Source organism: Pithys albifrons, chromosome 8, assembly GCF_047495875.1.
Source record: "Pithys albifrons albifrons isolate INPA30051 chromosome 8, PitAlb_v1, whole genome shotgun sequence".
Taxonomy (NCBI): Eukaryota; Metazoa; Chordata; class Aves; order Passeriformes; family Thamnophilidae; genus Pithys; species Pithys albifrons.
Genome location: NC_092465.1, coordinates 3,936,954 through 3,963,321, shown reverse-complemented (window position 1 = coordinate 3,963,321; position 26,368 = coordinate 3,936,954). Strand labels below are relative to the sequence as shown.

General features: G+C 38.7%; 1 protein-coding gene across 7 annotated transcripts in view; it reads right to left on the bottom strand.

Moving 5' to 3' along the window:
* The window catches only part of GTDC1 (glycosyltransferase like domain containing 1), a 180,095-nt gene that overhangs the window by 138,353 nt on the left and 15,374 nt on the right, over positions 1-26,368 (bottom strand). For 5 of the 7 annotated variants that reach the window (XM_071561805.1, XM_071561811.1, XM_071561812.1 and 2 more), the window contains exons 3-4: positions 16,969-17,142; positions 10,592-10,674 (exon numbers count right to left, since the gene is read on the bottom strand). The gene's annotated coding sequence lies outside the window, so the exon portion shown is untranslated. Of the gene's footprint in view, positions 1-9,617; positions 9,706-10,591; positions 10,675-16,968; positions 17,143-26,368 lie in introns of all 7 variants that reach the window. The other 2 variants (XM_071561806.1, XM_071561808.1) reach the window with 2 other exon arrangements.

Sequence of the window (26,368 nt, the reverse complement as noted above, 5' to 3'; positions counted from 1 at the left end):
TCAAATGCCAATAGAGAGGGGAAAAAAAGACCTTTTTCAATTCTCTGCAGAAAGGAGACACTTGTAAGTATTTCACAGTAACTATTAAACATACTAAATCTTTGCAGAAAAAAAAGGCCTCCAAGGAAGGCATTGTTACTGCTAAGTAAAAATATAAATACTTCTGTATTTTATATATAATCCCAGAACACAGCCCAAAAAGATGTTTGGTACATTGTGGCCTGACTTCTGATTGCACAGAATCCAAATCTTGAGAAAAATCATCTGATGCCTTTGTAGGGCACATTTTATAATGTAAAGAATATAAATACAGCCTTGTGAGTCACATCCCTCAATGTAAACTAGAAAGTAGCACCAGATTAAATGCAGACACTCCAGAGAGATCATGTGGAATACTCAAGTATTCCATGATTACACACTCTGCTGGATATAGGTATCACAGGCTCTTAGCCAATTATCCCATGATCCAGGTTCTTTCAGACTACAGAATTCTCCCTTCTTGAGTTGCAACCCTTACAATCTCTAAAAAGATTTTAAAAAATCAACTATTTAAAGTTTTTTGTATTGTTACCCCCAATAGCAGGAAAAAATGGCACATAAATCTAGATGAGTATGCAGGTAGTGAGTTATTAAATCACAAAAAAACAGATTATCCATTGCAAGTATTTTGAAAGCAACTTCCTAGTATGTAAACTCTGGTGTGTTCATTGTCCTGCTCACAACTCTGTAGGATGAGGGGCCTATTTTTCTCATGCTTTTGTAGAAACTATGAAGAGCAGTAAATATAAAGTATGTCATTTGATGCTATAAACTGCCACAATATAAATTAAATGGGATTGGTTTTCCTCCACATCAAAAGAAAAACCAAAATCGCCCCACACCTCCTTACCTAGTACAAACACCCCCCAAAAACAGAGCACTTTAAATTGACAAGAATTCCTTTAATTGAAGGGTTTCTTTGAATTTAAAAGCTTAAAATAAATTATCTCCCTCATTCTGTGCCTACTAAGCAGTCTGAGCAAAGACTTAGAGCACCCTGGCTTGAGAGGATATTGGGGTTTTACTGCCGAGCCTGCTAAGGACTGCTCAAATCTCTCCCGAGCCACAGGCCCTTGGAACACGGCGGGTAAGCCCCGAGCAGCCGGTGGGAATGCTCCAGTGCAAACTTCAACACATGCTTACATTTTCACATGATCAAAGGCTCGATTGCTCTGTTCTCCAGTTTACTGAACTTATTCCTACCTCACAGTGACATCCTCAGCAAAGGGAGATACTTCCTACGGACCTGGTTAATGCAAAAAAAATTAAGAAACCCCTCAGTTTTCTAGTAATTAACTTCAAGTGGGATGAAGTGACAGTTCAAAGCACTGTCACTGCTAAGAGCATTACTTACACACAGGAGGAAATCACTACCTAAGAAAACCTGAATATATAAATGAAATGTAACAATTTTACCAAATTCAGAAAGAAAAAATGACACCCAAATGTTGTGCTAACTTCTATTTTAGCAATTATCTGTGTACTCTTTGTCAGAATGGAGAAATCTGAAGGCAGGGAAGTGAACTGAGTACAGAAGTGCTTCAGAAAAATCTGTGCCTAAAGAAAAGCAACCACAGAAAGCATCAGCTCTCACACATGTACAGGCCATGATGCAGACAGGCAGCTTTTATGTAAGATACCATTTTCTGCTCTTCCTTTCTTCCAAATAATAAAAACGCTGCTTTTTTTGGTTACAGAAAAAGGCATGAAAGCAGATTCTGACCGGCCAGAAAACACAGGTTATGTTTACTTCATGTTGTCTGGCGTTGTGTTTAAAATAATAATAAATAATAAAAGCTGTTGAAAAGTGTATCTGATCAATGTATGGCTTTAAAGGAACATTTGTAGAATTAGATAGTCTAATTCTCCAGCTGATCAAAGGAGGCTGCCATTATGCCCAAGAAAGGCAGCCAGGCACCTCACTCTTCCCCTTCCCACTCTTCTGAACTCTATCCAAAGGGCTCTGAAACATAATGAGAATAGGCCTAGGAGGACTCCTCCATACACTTCCCACAACATATTTGATTTTCTTTTTAATGTCTCTGCTTCCAGACGAAATGCAAAAATAAAAATTTCAAATTTACAAGAAACAAGGCACATGAAGTGAAATTCAGGTACTTAGATCACACTTCACAAGCCCACACATCATACTCTCCTTCAAGCTAAAAAAACCTCTCAGGTGTACATGGTGCAATCTAACACCTTACCAACTGCACTGTTTCTTCTGGCATTGGTATCAAAAGAGCCATGACTACAGAAAATCACTGAATCATTCATTACATTGGGAAAGACCACTAAAGTGATCATGTCCAACTGGTCCCCCAGCACTGCCAAGGCCACCACTAACCCATGGCCCCAAGGGCCACATCTACACATCTCTTAAATCTCTCCAGGGACGGCGACTCCACCACTGCCCTGGGCAGCCTGTTCAGGTTTGACAACCCATTCAGTGAAGGAAATGTTCCCTAATACCCAATCCGAATCTCCTCTGGTACAAGTTGGAGCAGTTTTCTCTTGTCCTGTCTCTTGTTCCCTGGGAGCAGAGCCCAACTGCTCTGGCTCCCCACTCTTGTCAGGGAATTGCAGAGAGAGCCTGAGCCTCCTTTTCTCAAGGTTGGATCCCCCCAGCTGCTCATGGTGCTCCACACCCTTCCCCAACTCCACTGCTCTTCCCTGGACATGCTCCAGCCCCTCAATGTCCTTGTCATGAGGGACCCAAAACTGAACTTGGGATTTGAGGTGCGGCCTCACCAGTGCTGAGTACGTGATTTTAATTGCTTCCATACCTAATGGCCATCACCTGGCAGTTCTCCAGCACCCAGCTGAGGCCACCACTCACTGAGAAGCCATGGCTTGGGCTGGTAGCCCCACCTTCACCATGATCACCAGCACCAAAGGTCCCCACACGTACCTCTGCACTGTTCCAATGGACAGTGACAATCAGGAAAGACAAACAGCATTAAAAAAATTAAACTTATAAAAATATGCAACTATTTATCATTTTCCTCACTGGAAACCCTGTATCCAGCTCTAGGTAGACTGGTTCTTTCAAATGAAGTGTGACAGGGTGAAAAAGAAAAGGCAGTATTTAGTCTAGCTAGGAAACATGACAGATATAAGCTAATGTTAATGCCAGGAAAGCTAAAATTTATCTTTACTAATCCCTCTCAATGGAAACAATAGGACAGAATTAAAAATTACAAAGTTAAGACAAGGAAGCACATTTTGGGGAGGTATGAAAAAGAGAGACAAGGAGACACAGGAGGCTGCTGCTGCCTCACCTAAAGAGCTGCAATTTATTTCCATCAGCTCTATTTAAATCAGTGTAACAACTTTCTCATGTGGCATCAGGATTATTAATTTCAGTGAGTACTACCTGAGTACGCACACCAAAAAAAAAACCAAATTCAGGCATTTAAACTTCTGGGCAGATTTACACATTAAAGTCAGAAGAAGCAGTCATCTATACTGAAAGGTAATGAGAAAGTTAATTTCTTTAGTTTAGATCATTAAGGCATAAAAGTCTTCACTACAGTAACATAAATGAAGATAAAGTTATTCATAGAAATGGAATAAATGTTTCCAAAACGTGCTGTTCCTCTGCAGCAAAGAAGAAACCATCACAGAAAGAATGATGCTGCTGGGTGAGAAAAAGGATAATAAAACTGCACCAAAACTGAATTTCACACTGAAGGGAGGAGTTGATTAATATTTTTGACAGTAAGAGAATAAAAAGGGGCAGAGCTTAACCAAATAGCTATTTTACAACCTAAATTTTATTAAAGGCGTATTATAATTTTGTAATTGGGTATTAAAATGTGGTCCACATTAGGCAGTAAAATAGCTTTTAAGTAAACGTCTTGCTTTCTTTAGCAAGACAAATCTTAAACAACTGCAAATACCAAAGCTTTCTCGCACTCAAAGCCTTTCAGCTTTGGGTTTTTTCCTCTGGTTTTACTCAAAATATGCAGACTTGGATGCCTAGAACCAGCACATAAACCTGAAATATGGCATTTAAATACATTCATTAAAAGACAAGCACTCAAATGGGCTGAAGAGCAAAGTTGAAGGAAAAGTAACTACTCCCTCAACCAGGAGCAGCAAGGATTTACTCCAAGGGTAAAACCCTCAGGGCCTGGAGATGTCTCAAATTCAAGCCCTAAATCTTGCATTTTTAAGGTGACACATCGCTGGTCTGTGATTTTCCATGAGGTTGGTAAGGTTTCTTTGAAAAACCAAAACCAAGTGACAAGCTCACGTGCCGGGGACAGAGGGGTGCTCTCAAAACGCTCACAGCGTCACTTTTCATCTTCTAAGACATAAATTCATGTGGTCTTTGAACAACTATTTATTTCACACCAAACCAGATATCTCCCTAAAGCCTACCAATACAGCCTGCAGGCATATTTCTTAAATAAAAGTACTGAATCCTTGTATACTTAAATTTGCATAGCAAAGGGATGAATCAGCTATCACAGAAGTAGTAACACTGTGCAGCAACTGCTCACCTCTCACAGAAGAAAAAAAATTCCTGTTTATGCGGTTTGGGTGGGACTCTACAAGTGCTTTTCTTCATGATTCACAATTATGAAATATCATTTTCTTGCAGAACTCTGACAAGTACAACTGCTGTTCAAGCTATTCAAGGCACCAGTTACATTCATGTAATTTATATTTTGCATATGTAAGACACAGCACTTCTTTACTTGTAGATTTTATTTATTTCTGCTTAAAAGTTAATGAGATTGCACACCTCAAATCACCTAAATTAAATTATCAAGACAACTATTTTGTTGGAACTTTTCAAATAACTTTTTGTATAATCTTTCCTGCAAAAACATGTATTTTTGCCTTTAAAGATGTTTCAGTTTTAACAAATCTAACTATAGAATTTTCAGCAGTACCTACGTTTTCATGATATATCAACCAAAGAAATAAAATGTGTTAGGGCAGGACTGCATTTGAGAAAATTAAATCACACTGTTGGCCTGATTGCATTTAACCATTCAGAAAATAAGCAGTTATTTTGGAAAACAGAGAATGAAGCCCTCCAAAAATTAAGATGTGAATTCTGTACAGCTGTTTTATAGACTACAGGAATAACTGTATTTTACATGAAGAACCAGAAACCAGCAAGTGGAGGAAAGTCCAGCAGTCAAGACTCTGCTCACATGCTCATTTGAGAGATATTTAAGGTTAAATTAACTCTTTTTGCACTAATGCATCACAATTAAAGCTTTGCAAAAACTACTATTACTACTCTACTGAGAAACTGTGATGGAGGCCATAAACACATGATACACTATCTCCTGTGATCTAAAGAAATTCTTATCTGCTACACAGAAGAGCATAAGTTAAATGACAGTTGGCTTAAAATTTTCTAAGAAAAGGTTGTTTTCCAGAAAAGCACGTGGCTGAAATGCATCTGCTCATAACCAAAATCTTTTTTAAAAATACACTGGGCCTGCTACTCCAGCCTCTCTTGAGCACAGAGCTGCACCTACTCACACAAGAGCTCCCAGGACTGGGCACACATGGAATATTCTATATATTATATGTTTAGTTACATAATATATATTGCATAATGATATTCTTGTATCCTTTATTGTATAGTGTATGTTTATAGACACATATTATACATACACATGTACACTCTTATGTAATATACAACATGATGAACACAGATGTTCCAAACATGACCCAGCTTTCTATTTACTCCCCATATCAAGCACTGGAATGATGTAATCTCTTAAATGGCACCATGACAACTAATGTAATTATATTGAAATACTATTAGCTATATTTATATTGGAGATAGTGTTACCACAGTTCTTAAAAGACCTGCTCTGCCGCTCAGGAATTAACTGTATCTCCTCAGCCCTGCAACAGTGTAATTAGTCATTCTGACATTTTACCTTGTGCAGTGACTAAAACTCCTCCCATTCTTATCATGCAGTGGAAACAGCTCAGATTAAATTTGGTGTATATATGGCTCAGGTAATACAGACCCACATGATCTCATTTTTTCCCCCCCAATCTTATTTTAATTCACCAAAACAAACTAGAACAAGATGATCTTTAAGGTCCCTTCAACCCAAACCATTCTGTGATTCTATGAAATGAAAATAATTGTGTTACATCCTCCTATTACCAAGTGGAACTTTACGGTTCTTTAGCTAGGAAGTCAAATCTGATAACCTAAGGAGCTTGTATATTAAGGCTTCATCTTCTAGGTAAAAAGTTAACATCTTCCAGTTTGGAAAAAAAAAGAAAAAAAAAGAAAATGAAGTTTTACTTCTTTCACCAGGAATCTGCATGCATGTGCCCTAAAATACCCATGGCACAAATTATATATCTAATTTTATATATATATTCACACACATATATATATTTATTTTTATACTACAAATTATACATACAAAAAATACATTTATCCTGTGTAAACTTGCAACTATTATCTAATTTTTATTTAAACTACATAGTTCTTAAAACTGTAATTTAGGAAACACAACACCAGCTCCCACTATACCAGAATGTCAAAGAAAGTTGATTACAGTCAAATATTTCCTTTTGACTGAAGTGCAAATCGCCTGAGCAGAATGTGTATGAACTAATTAGCAAAGCAGGTATCCCCAAGCTGTGAGCAACTTCTCTCTCCTCAGGCTACCCAACAGCAGATACTTCACCACTTTTAATGACCATCATCCCACAGGCAACCAAATCACATTCAGCCAACAAAATGTGAAGATACTTTCAGAGATGTTCTTCCTGTTCGTTATTAACACTGAAGTGGAAGTCAGCACTTAGAAGTATTTTGAAGAACTACTCTTGCTTTTGTGGTGGAATCACTGGAGCTGTGATTATGGTACACAAATCTCTCCCTATTAAATGCTCTTATCAAAACATCTTATAGGTACACTAAAAACTGAAGGGGCATAAACAACTCTGGCAGCTTAGAGCTCAAGTTGGTGATCTTTGCAATTCAGAAACATTGACATTGGGCTGGTTTGCAGGGGAATACAAGCAACTAATTATTAACTTTTGCTTAAGGGCATGCATGGTGAGCTCTGCAGGTATCACCTCTGCTTCTAGACTAATGTATTGCCTCTTCAAGCCTTTCAACTGCTGCTGTACTCTAAAGCATTTCTAGTGTTACCAAACTGCTTTATATTCAAAGAGAAGACACTGCAACTTCTAAAAGTTGCTGCTAAGGAAGAAGGTGCAGTTACAGTGATTACAAACAGTAATTTTATACTGTTCAATAAGAGACATAAAATTACAGAATGGTTTGTGTTGGAAGGGACATTAAATCCCATCCATACCACTCCCTGTCATGGGCAGGGACAAATTCCACTAGCCCAGATTGCTCCAAACCCCGTCCAAGCTGGTTTTGGACATTTCCAGGGATGGGGGAGTCACAACTTCTCTGGGCAACCTATGCCAAGGCCTCACCACCCTCGTATTAAAGAATTTCTTCCAAATATCTAATCTAAACCTACTGTCAGTGTGAAGCCATTCCCCCTTGTCCTGTTACTCCATGCCCTTGTCTCTCTCCATCCTTCTTGTAGTCTCCTTTCAGGTTCTGGAAGGCCACAAGTAGGTGAATCCAATGCTTTTCTTCTCCAGGTTGACAAACCTAATTCTCTTCACACCTTTGCTATATCCCTTTAACCACATTCACTTGTTACTTATCATAGAAACAGTTTTTTGACAAAAATAGTGATGCTTTAAAGCACAAGTCTACTTTTTATGGAAACTTTTCTTAACCTTCCAAAATTAATTGAAACATCTACCTTAATGACCAATTAATAACAAAACCAACTTTTAATTTATCAGCTCAGTTTTTACATACTGATGACAATAAAAAAGGAGGTATTTTGGAGCAGAGTCAGGGAATGTTGGACAACACCAATACCTGGGGTTTTTTTCTAAACAATTTCACCATATTAAAGTCCATAGACTACTTGGTAGTTAAAACTTTTACTATTAAAGTTCTATTGGTTGTCTGATGATTGTTTTTCTCTTATATATGACTAAACACATGAAATTAAGTATTGAATCCAGTACTCTCCTGCCAGCATTCAAACCTACATAGGAAAAGGAGAAAGTACTACATAATTTAAGGGGCTCTTTAAATTATGCTCCCCAAGTACTGATGCAGTGGCTGTAGTAAAACATTCCTTAATTGCATCTCCTTGTGCCACCTTGTTCTCACTGCTGCTTTTGCGTTATTCTTCCACAGATGAAAAATCCCTAAATGATAGAAGTCAATTTAAAGTGAACTTCATTTTAATGGAAAAGCCTAAAGACAACCTAAGCTGAGTTGAGAGTCTGAGCCAATGATAATTTCAGGCTCCTTTCACCACTAAACATCCAACACCAAAAGGTTCTTAAACTTCTTTAAAAACTGCAATTAAAACTTGAGAAAAACTACTGTTATGGCTACACCCAGTAAAAGAAATAAAGGCTACTATCAGCTTGTTATTCAGAGACTGCAGAGAGAATTTTAAAATAGGTAAAGCATAATTATTCAAACTAGAAAGATTCTTAAGGTCAATCATCCATGATAGAGAAAAGAGAAGTTCAGTGACTACCAGGTCACCAAACCTTGAAGCAAGAGAGCAAGAACTGCCCCATGACACAGCAGGGGAGAGAACGTCATCCATCAGCTCAACCAGTGCAGCTCCTGGCACAGCTCTGAATACTCACCTCCAGAGTCCTCCATCCCAAGTTTTCACCAGCTGACATCAAGTTTTGAGGTGCACTTAGTCATAGACTTTGGAGAATCTAAGTCCTGACTTTGGTTCACAAAATGCTTACAACTTCATCTTTTCACTAAATTTAGCCATATTAAGAATCCTGTTAAATTGATCAGTCACAGCAATACTTGGGGTCCTTGCCATTTCACTTCATTGCAGAATTTGGCCCAGTAAGTCTAACTCATCATTTTTCACCCAGAACTGCAAGCTTCACTTTCATTTCTTCATGTAAAGGATTGGCATGATTGGTAAGGAGCAGTTTCAGTATTAAAAATAATGAGGCAGCACAAATTCTAGAAAATGAAAACTTCCTGAGCAAAACTAACAGACTCTTCAAAGACTATTGGTAAATGTTTTGTTATTAACTATTTCCTCACGAAATGACTTTTTTGTTTTTAATTTAGATTCACAGCTATGCCAGCCTCCTAAATATAACATCAATTCAAAGACTGAAGACATTTTACACATAGTTTGCAGCTAATGAATTTCTAAAGTTGAAAGAAAACATTGCAAAGAAGTTAGTTAAAAACAGTAGTGAGATTCTGTAAATAGATTCAAGTCTTCAAAAGAAAATCAGTCACTGCAGGCAGCTTTAAAGCACTTCTTTCAAGTTTGGATTAAATTAAACCTTTATTTAGTGAAATAGCACTAAATAAAAACAGTACTAAAAGATGCAAGCGTAAAAACAATCATGATCACCCAAATACCCGTGTTTTGGTACAAGAAGCTCTACAGGTTCCAACAGTTCTGCCTACATGAATGGGTTGGTGGTTCTACCCATTTAAGTTACGTTTCTATGACTTGATTGGACGTACTTACAGGAAGACAAACAGAACAACCACATCTTCATGATAGGGAACTATTTGTGCTGGAGAGCAGCAGCAGCAGGCAGATGAGCAGCTCACACCTGAATTACCAGCAGTGACATGTATAAAGTTAGGCACAAGATTAAGCCAAGATACCCTTCCTCAGTTTGTGCTGCAGTTACACTTGCTATCTTTGATGCCAAAATTAAATTTTTCAATTTGTTCTTTGATCACAGAATTGTTTGGGTTGGAAGGGACTTTAAAGATCATTGTGATGCACCTCTGCCATGGACAGAGAGACCTTCCACTATCCCAGGTTGCTCCAAGCCCCATCCTGTCCAACCTGGCCTTGGACACTTCCAGGGATGGGGCAGCCACAGCTCCTCTGGGCAACCTGTGCCAGGGCCTCACCACCCTCACAGGGAAGAATTTGTTTCATATATCCAACTAAACCTACTCTCAGTCAGTTTGAAGCCATTCCCCCTTGTCCTGTCACTCCAGGTCTTTGCCCAAAGTCCCTCTCCTGATACCTTGGACCCATTTTAGGTACTGGAAGGCTGTCGTAATGTATCTCAAGTCTGAAACAAAATATCCTCCTCATTCATAGACTGAGAACGATTGCTACATGGAGACACATAGCTCATTACAACTATTAGGATCTTCCCTCATATCCGAAACATCTGAGGATTCAAGATTTCTTCCAAGGTATAAAAGACCTAATCATAGAATCATAGAATAGTTCAGGTTGGAAGGAACCTTAAAGATCACCTCGTTCCACCCCCAGCCATATTCAGGGTCACCTTCCACCAGCCCAGGTTGCTCCAAGCCCCATCTAACCTGGCCTTGAACATTTCCAGGGATGGGGCAGCCACAACGTAACCTGTTCCAGCAGGCTTTTGCAAATCCCTTTAAATGGAGACATCCCCTTTTGGGTTAAGCAGAGTTGAACACAAATCAATAAGAGCAGGATGTATCATTAAAACTCACCAGCAGCTACAATGCAGGGTCCTTTCAAACACAAACGTGAAAGCTGGAAGTGCAGGAAGCAGCAGTGCCTGAGCGAGCTTCAGCTGGCAGAGATAAAAAGATGTCAAAAGAAAGGTTTAGCAACCAAGAAAAAAAATTTCCTAAGAATGCACACAGTAAGTAATTATGCTGCTGCCATATGCAAATCCCTGTCAGTGCATCCACATGGCTGCTGGTTCCTGCAGTACCTGGACTGATGCACTCCAGGTGTGTTTTGCATATCTCTCAAACAACACACCTTCCCTTTCGTGTCTGAAGACACATCCTTTGATTTGCGGCTACGTGAATATAAAACAGCAGCAATCCCCACAAAGGAATGATAATAGCTTGCTGCTTTGATACCTATGCAACATGACTAGAAACCAAGCAATTCAAAGAAACAACTAATTCAGTTTAAAGTTATGAGCTTTTTTCTTGTGGTCTCATAACTTATCTGCAAGGCTCTTTAATCCAATTTTGTAAAGAAGTGTAAGTAGCCATTCTGAATTGATTATTACAATTTTAGGATGAGTGACACTTGACTGAAAAATTAAAAGGATGTCAATCTCCTTTGTATTCATTTTCAAAGAAGGAACAGGAAAATACTCTTCTTCCTGTGTGTTCTTTTATGAAAAGAAAAAAAATAGAGGCTGTGGTTTGGGCCCATGGTCTTGGACTCTTCTCCCCTTCCACACTGACTAATACATAGAAACACTTAATCTGGCATCTTAGATAAAATTCTTCAGCAGTCAAGACAGCGTAAGCTGAACAGAAAGTGGTATTTTACTAAAATAAAGTCGTATTCCCATACACGGGATGTCTGCAAATCTAACTCACCTGCAATCTATAATTTTCCAATGCACAGAAGTTACCAAAATACTATATGGCTCTTTACTGCAGCAATTTAACACATTCAAGGATGCAAGCACATTCACTCTTTTTTTTTTTCTTTTTCTTTCTTATATTTATGTTTGGATCCCAGAAACTCATCTTGTGCCATAAAATATTTATGGTTTCAACTTGTATGGAGAACCCAGCAGCCTTCAGAGATAGAAGGGCCACTCTTACTGTCAAAACTGGAAGCTTCACAGTCATAACATTCATTTCAGCTTGACAAAAGATAAGAAATACGTAACTCTTTTAGCTGCCAATACTCTCAGAGACTAAAAAATGCCACTCCAATAAGTTTTTGCTGACCACAGAACACACACAACTAGGTTTTGTCAAATGCTTTTAGAACTGTAGAGTCACTTGGGCATTTTTAAGACTACAATTAAATTGCCAAAAAATTATTACATGACAAAATGCAGCTTGTCTGCATAAGAAGTTTAAAAAAAAAACCTTTATCTTCTTTCAGTACAGCAGATAAAAGCATGTTTTAAGTCATTATTTCCTCTTTAGGCTTCCCACCTAGGTGCAGGGAGGGGTTTTAGTTTCCATTTAGCTCAGATGAACTAGTCAGCCTAGCAAACTCATTCAATGCTTCAAAACTATCACACTCTAAAATTCAGGGTTTATTTCAAAACTTCTATGGCCCATCGGAACCAGGATCAAGAGTTCTGCACAAGCTGCATCTCAGTCAGAATATTGCTTTCTATAGATTTGCATCCTTATATCTGATAGGGCCTCTAAGCCAGTGAAAGTTAATTACTTCTTAAGAGATGTGTGTATGTATATATATACACACACATATTTCTACATAAAGTCCATATCTGGAATACTTTGAGCCCATATTTAAATAATTAAATTGATTGTAACTGTGTCCCTATAACACGCTTAGAATTGCTCCGCTATATGAGCACATTAATTCATGAAAAATTAAAAGAAAAAAACAACACACACAAAGAACAATTAAAAAATACAAAACAAAAGAGAAAATTGGTATTTTAAGATTTACTTCTGTAAGAGCTATTCTGGCTACACCAGGGTCCTAAGCAAGCATGTTGGCTCAGATGAACTGGCAGCACAACGGCAGGTTCCAGCCAGCACCCATACAGGTGTTGTTTCCCAGTAAACATCTGAGTAACTGCCTCTGCCTTGTCTCATTAGAAAAAAAAAAAGGAAAAAAGATACTGTTAAAAATACGCTGAAACAGTGAGTTAATGAGATTACGCATTGGAAATCACCTAAAAATAATTATTAACTATTTACCAGAATCCTGTGAAATTTCCAGTAGATAATATTCAAATTTAAGTTGTCAGGAAAAACACCCATCAGCCTATGTATAAATAGATATGAGTACAAAGCACCAAGTCAAAGTCTACACTTGCCTTTTCGTCTGGATGGGAGACATGTGAGAAGGGTTCTAGTTTTAGTCTCTGAAGCGCCTTCACAGCAGTAACCACATGATTCAAGACTGTCTGTACTCCTTCCTCACCACTAGTGTGTGAACACAGGATATTGTTTTGCTTTGCATCAACATATATTCCTCAGATTTTAAACTGCTGCATTTTCATCATTCAGAATAAAAGAAAAAAGAAAAAAAAAAGACCCCAAGCTTCTCGCAGTAACACCCTAAAGAGCAATGGAAGACTTCAGATTTTTTCAGAATCTTAGAATGGTTTGTGTTGAAAGGGATCTTAAAGCTCATCCAGTTCCACCCCTCTGCCATGGGTAGGGACACCTTCCACTATCCCAGACTGCTCCAAGCCCTGTCCAACCTCACCTTGGACACTTTCCAGGGATGAGCCAGCCACAGCTTCTCTGGGCAACCTGTGCCAGGGCCTCAACAGCCTCACAGGCAAGAATTTCTTGTGTGGTTTTAAATTAAGCTTTATCATTTGTAAAGCTCCAATAACTTTGAAAAATTCTTACATCAGTTAGGCTTCCATTATACTTTTACTTCTGAAAATTGGCCTTGTTGAACATTAATTCTATTTAAAACACAGTTGCATGTCCTTTGGTGAAAGAGCAAGTGACCACACAAGACAAATGTAAAAATTCACAAGGAACTGCATTCAAACAACAGATGTCCCTGCCCACTGCAGGGCCAGCTGGACTAGATGGCTTTAAAGATCCCTTCCAACCCAAACCATTCTAGGAGTCTATGAAGAGAAATGCATCAGATACAGTGCATGGATACTCCCCAGAATCCAGCCGGTAACCATCACTCCATCACTTTTCCAGAGGGGATGAGGACAAGCTGAATGTTCAGGTGATGTGGGAAATGCTTGCAAAGGAGAGAGGTGGTTAGTAGAAGACCACAGGAGAGGCTCTCATTCTTCTACACCTGAGCAGCCAAGAACACAATTGTCACCTCCATAATTCCACAACCTGCACATTCTGTTGCATTTTTATGAGCATCCAGGTGCAACAAAGGAGCCAAAGGCTAAGACCAACCTTCTATATTCTTTACCCTTAATGACAACACTTGTGTACCAAAGCCTACATGTGGAATTCTCTAATGTTTATGGAGCCACTTAACTGCAACTGAAGCGTGAAACGAGTTGCAGATGGACAGGTTGTGCTTACCTACCCAGGATAGGTCTGGAATAATGAGGTACTGGAAGTTGGTCACCTCCAAGAGCAACACTGGTGGTCTCCATCCAACCTCCACTCACCCCAATAAACACCTGTCTGCCCTCAGGCTTGTGACTGCTTTGCATGTGCTGATCATGGTATTTCAGTGCCTGTCCCTCCCCTGTGCTCTACACCAGATGCAAGTATGCATAATTAAAGTGTTCCATAAAAATACCAAAGTAACTTGAAGCTACATTTTCAAAAGGAGAAGGTGGAAGTCTCATAGAGTTAGAATGAGACTTGAGCACCTAAATGCTTAAATCCTTTCTGAAAATGGCAGTTCAAACACTCTCAATAACTTGTGAGAACCTTATCATGTACAATGCAAATAATAAATGGCTGGGCACCAGGATGAATTTCTTCCCACAGAAAGGGGGATTAAACATTGGAATGGGCTACCCAAGAAGGTGGTGGAGTCCCCACCCCTAGAGGTGCTCAAGGGAAGACTGGATGTGACACTCAGTGCTCTGGTCTGGGTGACAAGGTGGGGATTAGGCACAGGTTGAACTCTGTGATCTCAGAGGTCTTTTTCAACCTAATTGATTCTGTGATAGTTCTGTTGTCAAAAATACATGCAATGTTACCATTTACTGTAAAAAATACCCTGTATATAATATTTGTGTGAATCAGCATGACACCTTTTTTCCACCCATCACATCAAGATCACTCACTTGAGGATGGCATTGGAGGAAAGGCACTTCTTCCTTCATGAGGCTCTTTGTCCCCAGCTCTAGACAGGGAATGTCCTACCTGTCCTCTCCCACCTGCTGGCACATACCAGAACACAACACTACTTTATGATTGTGTGACTTTCATCTCTGCCCAATTCATGAGACTACTTCTGTGCAAGGAGCAGCCTCAGAGGCATCACAGGTCTGGTAAAATCCCCCACAGAGAAAGCACCATGGTGGTTGTAACTTTTGGAAAAAAAGGGAGTGGGCTGGAGTTTGTTGTTTACTCCTGTTTCTCAATTTAATTAAATTTGAAATGTGGCAGAAATTAGGATACAAACAAATAATTAAAATTTTAATCATAAATTAATTTGCTACTTAAAAATATACAGTCCTTGGCACTGACTTCATGTGAGTAACTGGAAGTCTGTTATTTCCTGTAATACCTACAGGAAAATTAACTACTCAAGAACTAGATTTTCAAAAACTACTTTTCCAATAACTGATTTCTTGTGGCTTTGCTACCTCATTGGCTGCCTCTGAAAACAAATTAGGCAAATCTTTCCTACATTACACAAAGAATGATATACCATTCATTGACTACACCCCACAGAATTTTAAAATACAAAAAAAGCTGTTCTTATACCATTTGCTTACTCCCTAAAGACTCATGACTACTCAACTGATAGTTTAATAATACACCTATTTTATTAGTATTATTGAAAAGACTGGGTGAAGAATGATATGAAAAAAATCCTTCATCTTTACAACAAAAAGCAGCTGATAAACAGCTTTTTAAGAAGACCTTTTTTAGAATTTAAAAAATAAAAAAACCCCTAAATGGTTAGAACAAAAATAGCTACTGTAAAGATTTAACACATCCCTGGAAATGTTCAAGACCAGCTTGGATGCCACCCTGAGCAACCTGGTCTAGTGGAAGGTGCCCCTGCCCATGGTGGGGGAATTGGAAAGAGATGAGCTTCAAGGTCCCTTCCATTCCAAACCATTCCATGACTAAGAAACAGCAAAATGAGGAAAGAAAAGAATATCATAAACACCAAACAAGCCAATAAAAACTGCAGTAAAGAAACTTTACAGCAAAAGTTCAAACAATCTCCACATTATGGAGGCCTGTTAATACAGTTAATAACTGTTAATACAGTTCTGATGCCTCAGAGTGGGAGATACAAATCAACTACGACAGAAGAAGAAAGGTGTGTCAATATAAACAACATACTCTAGGAAATATTTGACTTCTCTGCTGCCCTTCCCTTGCTGCAGCCTGTAATATCGTCCTTTCATTACTTGACCACATGTTTATATTAATATTTTTTATAATTTATTACTCTTCTATTAAATTCAGTACAGGTTTCCTGATGAATTCACAAGTTATAGGAAAAGAAAGGGCAGAGGAGAAGGAATGGCACTGACATGCTGTGCCACATCTCCTTGTTTCCTTAAAGGGACCGGGCTTAGAGCAGTTTTACAGGCATAGAAAGAGTGTTTTTAACTTGAAAATATTTGAAAAATTTTATTTATCTATTTAATTTAAAATATTTAATTATTAACATTTAATATTTAACTTGAAAATATTGAAAATTTATTGATTCTCAGTGTGAGGAAAACTAATCTTCCCCACCAAAAGTATAAAATACAATCTCAATTCACTGTTGACTACCATTAGTTTGAACAGTGGAATTCCAAATATTTTCATTTTTAGGGGGGAGGAGGTAGAAGGAAATAAGGAGCAAGTAGGAAACACATACCCAAATGGACAAATATTTTTGGTCATCTCTTCCTATTTGGCCCACCTGTCACTCCTGTACAGCCACAAGAATTACAGGTACAGCACAATTGTTAGCAGACATACTTCATCATGACCTTAGCATTTCCTACCTCTGCCTCAACCATGTGAATCCTAAAAAGGATGCTCCTAATCTTGCCATGAAAGAAAGATTCCTTTGATTCCCAAAACCTTGAACCTTGTCAGACTTACCATATGCTGAAAGCACAATGTGATCTGTGCCACTGTTTCAGGGCAAGCAGAATAAATGAACATTAGTAGACAACTTACTAACACCAGGATCTCCAATTCCACTGAACTCGTCAAATAGGGAACTACACTCTTTTTCATTTAAGAAACAACATATTTATCAGAAGTATTATTACCTGCATCCAAAACTGGGAGTAGTAAAATACCAGGCGGTGCTGCTTCAGAGCTCTTCATCAAAGCTGTCTGGGAATCTCATCTACAGACCTCAGTGATGAGCAGTACTTTTGCCAATCCATTCTATCTGCTTCACTCCAATGGACAGTGTTCTTCAATCTGAATGGAGCTGGGGGCTGAAAAGGAAAGAGAATTTGAGCTCATCTGGTCTAACTTTCCAACAGTTTTAGCCTAAGAAGAGGCTAAGAGTAGTCCAGAGAGGCTGTGGACTCCCCATCCCTGGTAGTATTCAAGACCAGCCCTGACCAGGGCTTTGGAGCAACCTGATCTCATGGAAGGTGTCCCTGCCCATGGCAAGGGGTGGAACTGGATGATTTTTAAGGTCCCTTCCAACCCAAGACATTCTGTGATTCCATGAAGAAGCTTCATTAAATTACTACCCAATATTGCATCATACAAATATTTACCCCAAAGCATCTCCACAGACAGTGACTACACAGCATCTCATGGCAACTTGTTCCCATGTTTGACCACTCACAGTCAAAAACTTCCCATGTTTTAATGGAATTTCCTCTATTTCAGCCTGAGCTCATTCATCTCAAGGCTAAACTGTCCCAGCCCTCCCTGCCTCTTCTCATGGCATCCCTGTATCCTTCACAGTGGAATTTTCCACGCAGTTTTCTGTACTAACTACAGTTTTCCTGTATTTTGATGACTGAACTATGTGACTAACTCAATATATTCCTCCGCTATTCTTTCCATCATCTGAAAAATAACAAAAATTAAATCACCAATGAGCAAAAATTAAATCACCAATGAAACTGCTCATTAAGTGTATCTGGGCCTTGAACACACTGGAGAACCATTAAATGCAGGTCTTTCTCATACCATTAAAAGTTACACTTAAAAGCAACAGGACATTTTTAAGCTTTTCTATATCTCAGCCACATACAATCTGAGTTTTTATATCAAAACATCATGTTGCTAAGATTTAATGCTTTAAAAGAAATAAGTTTCAAATAGCAATATAGGCCAGACACAGAATCTTATTAAAAATCAGCTTTGTCTCACAAATCCTTCTATCACAAAAACAGAGTGATCAGCATTAATTTTTTTTTGTAGCTTTTAAGCCTTCACTGATGGAAGTCCAAGTTAACCTTTAGTTTATTTTGTCCTAGGCTAAATCCAGTGTGACATCCCTTTTGCCCTTTTAAATACAGCAACTTTTTGGAAGTCTTCCAATACTTTGAAATAAACACATTTACAAGATATGTAACAATTAACATGAGTGGTTCTAGAGGCTCCTGAGACAGCTCTGAAGTCCCTATGATGTGATGTCCAGATATGTTTATATAACTTTTTTATTTAATAGTTAATTTCAGAAATCACTCCTTTACCATCTTTAGCAAAGTGGGTGTGAACTTTCTACTCCAAACAAAAAACGATATGGGAAAGGAGAAAACATTAAAGTATGAAAAAAAGTAAAATTACATTAAAAGGGCAAAAAAAAGATAGATTAAAACACTAAAAGTTTATGGTTAATGATGTCTTAAGAGTGAGCTGACTTTGAGACACACTGAAAATGACCATTTCACCCTGTAGCTGGTAGTGTTGGAGCCAGAGGAAGGACTGCATTAGACACAAAGATCAGAAGATTATGATGTTTATACACCTAAAACTTGGTATCTGTCCACTTCTCAGTCGCAAGTCAGACTATATGTTTCTACTTATTTCTCAAAATGACAAGGTTTAATACTTTTTTGCTTCAGTCTTCACAGAAGGACTTGAGATTCTCAACAGAAATTATATTGTCAGAGGGTTTCCAGTCCAAACTTCCAAATAGATAAGGTACAAAGACCATGAGAAAGTATTGCTCAAAACAAATACAAGCTGGCAAAGTCTGAGGTCATTTACTACTGAATATTAGGAACTGGTTGAAATAGGTGCTCAATCACCTGCAACTATCTTCAAAAGCTTCTGAAAGTCAGAAAAGTTCCCAGAGACATGAAATGTCAAGCAAAAAACTTACCCAAAAGAGAAGAAAGACAATTACAGACAATCCTTACTTTAATGTCAACAGGATACCAAACGAAGTGATTAAACCACCTTTTTGTACACACTTATAGGACTGGCCAAGCAAGATTTGCAGGGAAAAGAACAAAAGTCACATCAAATAATTTTTCCCCTCAACCAGAAAAGCATCTTGACTTCAGTCAGGTTTTCTCACACTACATGTTAGAAAATAAGAGAAAATATCATTGAGGTTATACAGGAACATCACAGGATGTAAAGCTGCATGGTGGGGGTAAGTCCAGAATGGCAGAACACGGAAACAGGCAGGAATCTGTTCTCACTCCAGTTTGCTTCAGTATTTGCACTGGTGGCTTGCTGAGTACACACTTAAAATATTATCAAGTAACACTGAGCTCTTGGAGATGTTGCAAATGAATACTGGAACTATAACGTATCTTCAAATGAATTGAGAGCTGAACCCTAAGAAAGAAGTATTTTAGTAAATAAATTACAAATTACATTTTTTACTCTTTTTTTTTTAATGTATAATTAAGTCAGGAATGATCCAAACAAGTTTCATCCCATCTAAAAACAAGAGATGAACAATTCCCAGGACCCCTTTCAGATCAACTGATACATTTATTATATTTTTACAATTACAATACGGATCTACACTGAAAAAATGGGAATTGGATGGAGAAAAACAGACCAAAAGATGCATTCCATCAGTGAACCTGCACAGATCCAGCACTGCAGAGGCAGAGATAATCCACCCTCACAGATCATCCTCCTGTTCTGTTCCCAAGACTGTTCTTAAAGTGCTGAACCTCAATGCGGAATAACAGAATTCAGAAGTAATTCTGAGTAGAGTCTATGTAAGAGTCCTAATCCCTACATAGGCTGTTGTGCAAAAAGACATTGCTCAGCCCAGTGTTTTTATAACACAAGGATTTCAAAAAATTACCAGTGAAGAAGTCAAATAGTTCTTTTTTCTGACAGCTACATACCCACTGTGGGCTTTTCAGTCAGCCAACTGGCAGAAACATTAAATCCCCAAACTTTTATTATTTTTACAACATGCAAAAACTATTATTTTTTAATCTATATCATGATTTTAAGAAGTACAACTAAACAGAGCACTACTGTAATTTTCTAATTAAATTTTTCGCAAGTTTTTCATGACATAATTTAAATTATGAACTCTTTATTACAAGATAATTAATTAAAATATGTTCCATTTGGGGAACTAGAGTTCAATATCCTACTATCAATTAAACAAAATGCACTCCTTTAGCTTAAGATTAAAAACCAAAATGCAGCCAAAAAGTTTCTTCCTTGTATCTGTCAGATCACAAAAGCATCCAATACAGAAGGATAAGATTGCCAGAAAACCCTAAGACTTTCAAAAATATATTATTTAGTGCAGTGGCTTAGCTCTGAAGTTGCACCAGAAATGACATCGGAGCTTAGGACAGTAAGCCTTTTTGCCAATGAATTTCTTGTAAAGTCAACAATTATAATTTATTCTGATCCTTTGTGTCATCATATTAGTAGTTATTTTTCAGCAATCCCAGAGCAGCAACAAATAATGCCATAGAAGAGGACTGATATAATTACAGGCTGAAAAAGATAGGCCAGCACCCTTACACTCAAAACTACCCTCTGTGGCTCCTTCATACCCCATATGTTGCTAATAAAACTGTTTGAATCATACCTATGAGACAGTTTTACTGATATTGTATCAGGTCCCTGGGTTCTTTGTATGAGATACGATGTCACCAGCACTATAACTATGCAAATTTCGTGATACAGGATCCCACTGGACAGGGTATTATATACGTAATTCGCAGTATGATACCGTGCATTAACAATAATTCTAGTGTTATATAAATGAAACCACTATGTTTATTGAAAAGCTCACCACACTACAACGAAATCAAATTTAAAAAGCAATAAAGAGTGACTGATGTGCTCATAGTAAAGATGGCAACGTTGGTGCTTTTTCCCAAACAATGTAAATTTTGCTTTGGGTCCACATGACAGCACTTGACAGGAACTTTTAGAGTTGAGACTAAACAAACGCAACCCCCCCTCACCAATTTTAATTAATGACTTAAACCAGGAGCCTACAGAGTCCCACTTGTAGAAACAACCATGTGATGTTCAGCAAGAACCACTGTATTCACATACAGTGAATTCTCAGCTTCTACTACTAATCCTAGAATAAATGATAAAGACTAGGAAATGCAGCAGTAAAAAACCGACAGCTTGGGGATATCAACACACATCGTGCTGAAGCACCTCAGGAACATCATCTTCTGGTCAGAAAACACCTGCGCTCCAGTTCTGCATCTGACTTCAGATCTCTGAGTGACCTCAGGCAAACGATGCTTCATCCCAGCTGATACCACGTTTGCATTAAGGTCCCTCATCTTTTCCTGCATAGCAGTGTGGTCAGTGCTTTATAAAAGGCACAAATACCTGCAAAAAGGCATGTCAGAGATCTTAAAAAACATAAGTGTTGCAAGAAGAGACAGAAAGGTGCAATCAGGAACCTGACAGCACAGGCAGGTCAATACACATTCCTTTTTTTTCCATGTTTCCAGTCATTTCTTCCCTCCAGTACTGGTTTGCTGCAGGTGCGGAATGCTGAAGCTTTTAAGTATTTTTAAAAGAAATCACACAAAAGGTAGCAGGCTGGCATGATAAAGTGATTCTGGTAAAGAGCCAGACTAAGGAGATAAAAGAACAACATGATTTCGCCAAGGTGCCGTGACAATTAATAAACCAGATAATTTTATAAAGTAAATCATACAGTAAATTTGTGTAGTAAATTGTCTAATACATATGGGAAAAACCCACAGCTCTGTATTCCCTGGTAATATTTTTAATGCCTTCAACTACAGCTAGAAAACATAAATGACACACAGCACAAGTAGCTAAAGTGTCTCACACTGAGAAGCACCAGCGTTAAGTAACTGATGCAAGAAAAACAGACTTGTAACCAGGCACTCTAAGGAAGATAAAGAACTGACTGGTTCCTGTAATTTGTGTCCTTCCACTACAGGGGTAGCTTAAGCAGTAACTTCTCCTGAAGTTTTCCTTGACACCCCTCTCTGTGCGATACAAAAGCCATAACAGTTTTATTCTGTTTAAAAATCAATAAATTGCACCTTAGGTGACATCTGACAAGGCAGAAAGCTCACACTCCATCCCATGAACACTTTGCCCTCTGGTATTGCTGCTGTTTTATCACCACACAGTTTGGAGAGAATTATATACCTATTTTCAAAGTTTGAAAAAACATCCCCCTCCTCCCCAAATATGGCCCAAAGCTGTTATGAAGCAACTTATTTTTAGAAAAAGCACTTATGCAGATACTTAATTTTAATTAATAGTCTCACTGACTTCAACATTTGCACAGCGAGACAACTCCACGCTTCAATTAAAGCCCGCACAGAAATGCTGTGCTGATTCATGGCCAAAAGCATGACAGGAACATCATTATATTAAATGCTCATAAAATTAAAAAAAGAAAATAAAATAACAGCAACCTTGGCCTCAAACAGAGCATTAGAAATACTCAAACTCACAGCTTGAGCAGAACTTGCAGGTTGGTAGGGCAAACACTCATTCAATGAAATTATTGCAGTGGGCAAAAGAATTTGGGGGAAATACCTTAACTAGTAGAAGCAACACAAGCCCCAGGTCTCCATCCTTGGCATCTACCATCTGTCAGACTGGGTTTCCAGGAGTGGAGGTTTCTTTGCCAGAAAAGTGGAGGCAGCAGCACTTTTACTTCTGATGTCTTGCTCTTTTTCCATAGTTCACACAGCAGATAAATGGATTTCTTTCAATAAATAACTAATTACATCCAGGTCAGTTCCTCCAGATATTATAGTGGATACCTTCAGCAGACATTCCCTTTCAGGGAACAGTCACTCTGAGTTGCAATTCTGCCTATCATATCTATAATAAATCTAATTATGAAATTATCTGACAGACAAGAATCACTAATTAAGTTTTCTTCAATATCTATGTAATCTCATAAACTGTAAGCTTTAAATTTTAGGCAGAATCCTTAGGGGTAACTGGAAACAAATTTTTGTTAAAATACTCTGGTTCTATTTATAAGCAAAACTGTGGCACTTGATGGCCAGCCTGTGGCTCTCTACTACTAACTCTTTTAGAAGTTTGGGCATAAGAAAACCTTCCTTCAAGGACAGCCAAGAAATACTTAAAAAGTAATCCCACCATGGTTTTATTAGGGCATCAAGAGGCACAAATAGCCTTATGAAGGCTGATAGCAAAACTGAGTGAAAGGTAAAAATATTTTAGTAGCCACTAAAAGTTAAAACTGGTTAAATAAGTGATAAGTATGAGAAGTAGCTTCCTAAATAAGCCACTTTTCTCCTTCATTCCAATTAGAAATCAGGTGCTGTGCCATGAGTCTGGCTGCTGGACAATGGGGCAGGCAGAAGTCATAGGCGTTTGCTGCTAGCTGGAGTGCCCACCTCCTTGGGATGCTCCTACAAGTGTGAGTATCCACCATCCTGCCCCAGAACAACAACCTCCTCACAAACAGATGCTTCAGAAAACCACTGAGTTAAAGACACTTTGAACCTGCAGAACCTCCACCAATGAGATTCATCAAATGAGGCTTCACATTGCAAAGCTGTGCTACAAAACGAGCAGTGAAGAGAGATCGAGTTGCCTCTTTGCCACCAGAACAGCACAGCCCACAAGACAGACAACTTAAGCAATAAAACAAATGAAAAAGCACAGGTAGAAAATGAACACCTGAGCAGTTTCCTACAGGACCAGTTTCTTCCCAGGATATCCACTTTGCTCGAGCTCAGTACCAGCCCTGCCAGCCTGCCCTGCACTCACAAGGCAGCACACAGAGCTAAAACCAAGCCCAGCCAGACCTGCCCTGGCTCTGCACAGCACCAGCTTGCGCGTTTTCCCAAACGTTTCACACCTAATTTACAGAGTGTATTATTCACCCTGATCTCACCTGAGCGGTGACCAGAATCAGTTAATTGAGCAGCAATTAAATGAGACACAAAAAGCAAAAAGAACACACTGGAAGACTTTCTGAAAATGTATTATTTTTACTCCAACTCCATTAAGCCGTCCAGTATTTTGAAGGATGAATGAAAAAACTATCAAGAAATAATACAGAAGAGGAAGGCTGATCCTCAGGGAACATGCCAACACATGATGAAGAGAAGACACCTTTCTGGTAGTAAAGACTCAAGCCAAGATGTTCAAAGAACTACAAGAACATGTGAACTTGTCCACTTGATGCAGTCACTGAGTTTATTTGTTTTTTATGAAACAGCATTTTGATAATTCCTCCCTGAATATCAGACTCACTCTAGTACTCACCAATTTACAACACAGTCATTATTCTCGCATAACTCAACACATTTTTTTTCACACCCAGGTTTAGTAAAGAACAGAATAGCCTTCCTAAACGTCCAGAACAGAAAACATTTACCTTAAAATGAATACCAAAAGGCAGTCAATGAGTATACATATACACATAAGCATTATTTTCACAAACTTTGTTAAGCAGGACACAATGTTTTATTTACAGCTGTTATTTTTTAAGCAAGAACTCAAGACAAGCCCAGGAAGAGTGGAAGTAAGTTCTAAACAAAGAGATGCTTTTTAACAGGACCAGACAAAACATTGCTTAAAGTTGCATTTACAAGCCAAAACTGACCTGAGGCACCACACTGAGCATGTATGAGAGAACCTATGTGGATACTGACCTTAATAAAATTAGAGGGGCAAATTTTGCACAGGGAAGACGTGCTCTTGAACAAATGTTTTCCAATGTATTAGGCATACAGAAGCCTTTTTCTGCATCAAGAACCACACGTCACATTCCCTAAACTACTTCTTTTCTTGACCAAACACATTGTGGACAACCTACTGAGGATGCCCCTCGGTGTTCCTCTTTGAGGTTCCCATCTGCAGTTTCCACTAACAATGAAAATATGTGGATTCTCCCCCCCACACTCAAAACTCAGTCAGATTCAAGATGGCTTTTTCTAAGCTCATGTGCAAAAAAAATAAGTGATTAGAGACTGTCAACACCAGGAGAAGTTCTGATAGAGATTTTTATTGACTTTAAATCAAGCACAGACCCAGAGCCCATAGTAATGCAAAAGCAGGGAGAGCTGAGAACAAGCAGCAGGAATGGCTGTGTAAGAGGCATAAGAATTTGAGAACACAGCTAGTGACTGGTCTAATTTAAAACACAAAGAAAAAAGTACTAATTCCACACTTACCAGACCTTCCTAGATTTTATACTTATGCATAAAAACTAGTAAAGTTAAATTATATGACAGATATTTACCTGTGTATCCCAACATCAGTCTCAGGTGAGGAACACCACTCATAAAACCCTGACACACCTGCAGCTCCCCCTCACAACAGTGGTAACATTAAGATCATAATCAGTCAGAATCAATCTGGCCAGACATCAACCTGACACAAAACAGTACACTTGTATCACACCAGAGTTCATACATTGTTTCTACAATCTCTTCGATCTTTTCACTCACTCAGGAGATACAACAAGCAAAGGGAAGAGAGCTGGCCCACAAAAATACACGATGTTTCCAACCTTTTTCCGATCCTTCAGGTGTTCTGCAGCAGCTCTATTAAATCTTTAATCATACCTCAGGTCCTTCTGTTTCTCTAGATATGCTCCTTTGGAGACAGGTGAAAGAGTTAAGGGTGTTCAACCTGTAGAAAAGGCTTCAGGGAGACCTTAGAGACCCTTCCAGTACCCGAGGGGGCTCCAGGAGAGCTGGAGAAGCACTTTGGACAAGGGCCTGGAGTGAAAGGACAAGAGGGAATGGCTTCCCACGGCCAGAGGGCAGGGTCACATTAGGTATCAGAAAAATTCCTGACTGTTGGGTGGTGATGCCCTGGCACAGGCCACCCAGAGGAGCTGCAGCTGCCCCATCCCTGGAAGTGTCCAAGCCCAGGGTTGGGCACAGCCTTGGACCAACCTGGGCTAGTGGAAGGTGTCCCTGCCCATGGCAGAGGATTGGAACAAGATGAGCTTTATGGTCCCTTCCAATCCAAAACATTCTCTGAATTTTCAGTTCTGAAGAGTGATCCCCACACACCTCACCAAATATGTCCCTTCAATGGATCATAAAATTAAACACTTAAAGACATCTCAATCTCTTATTTTGATGCTATAAAACAATCTTGATGCTTTATTTGGGAAAATCTTGGTAGTAGAAGCAACAAGCTCTAAAAACACTGAACCTTTAAAACAATTCTCAACATCCCAAACTCCTAGACTGACATCCCAAGACCCAAACTGTAAATCACCTTCCTGATCATAATGAAATGAACGAA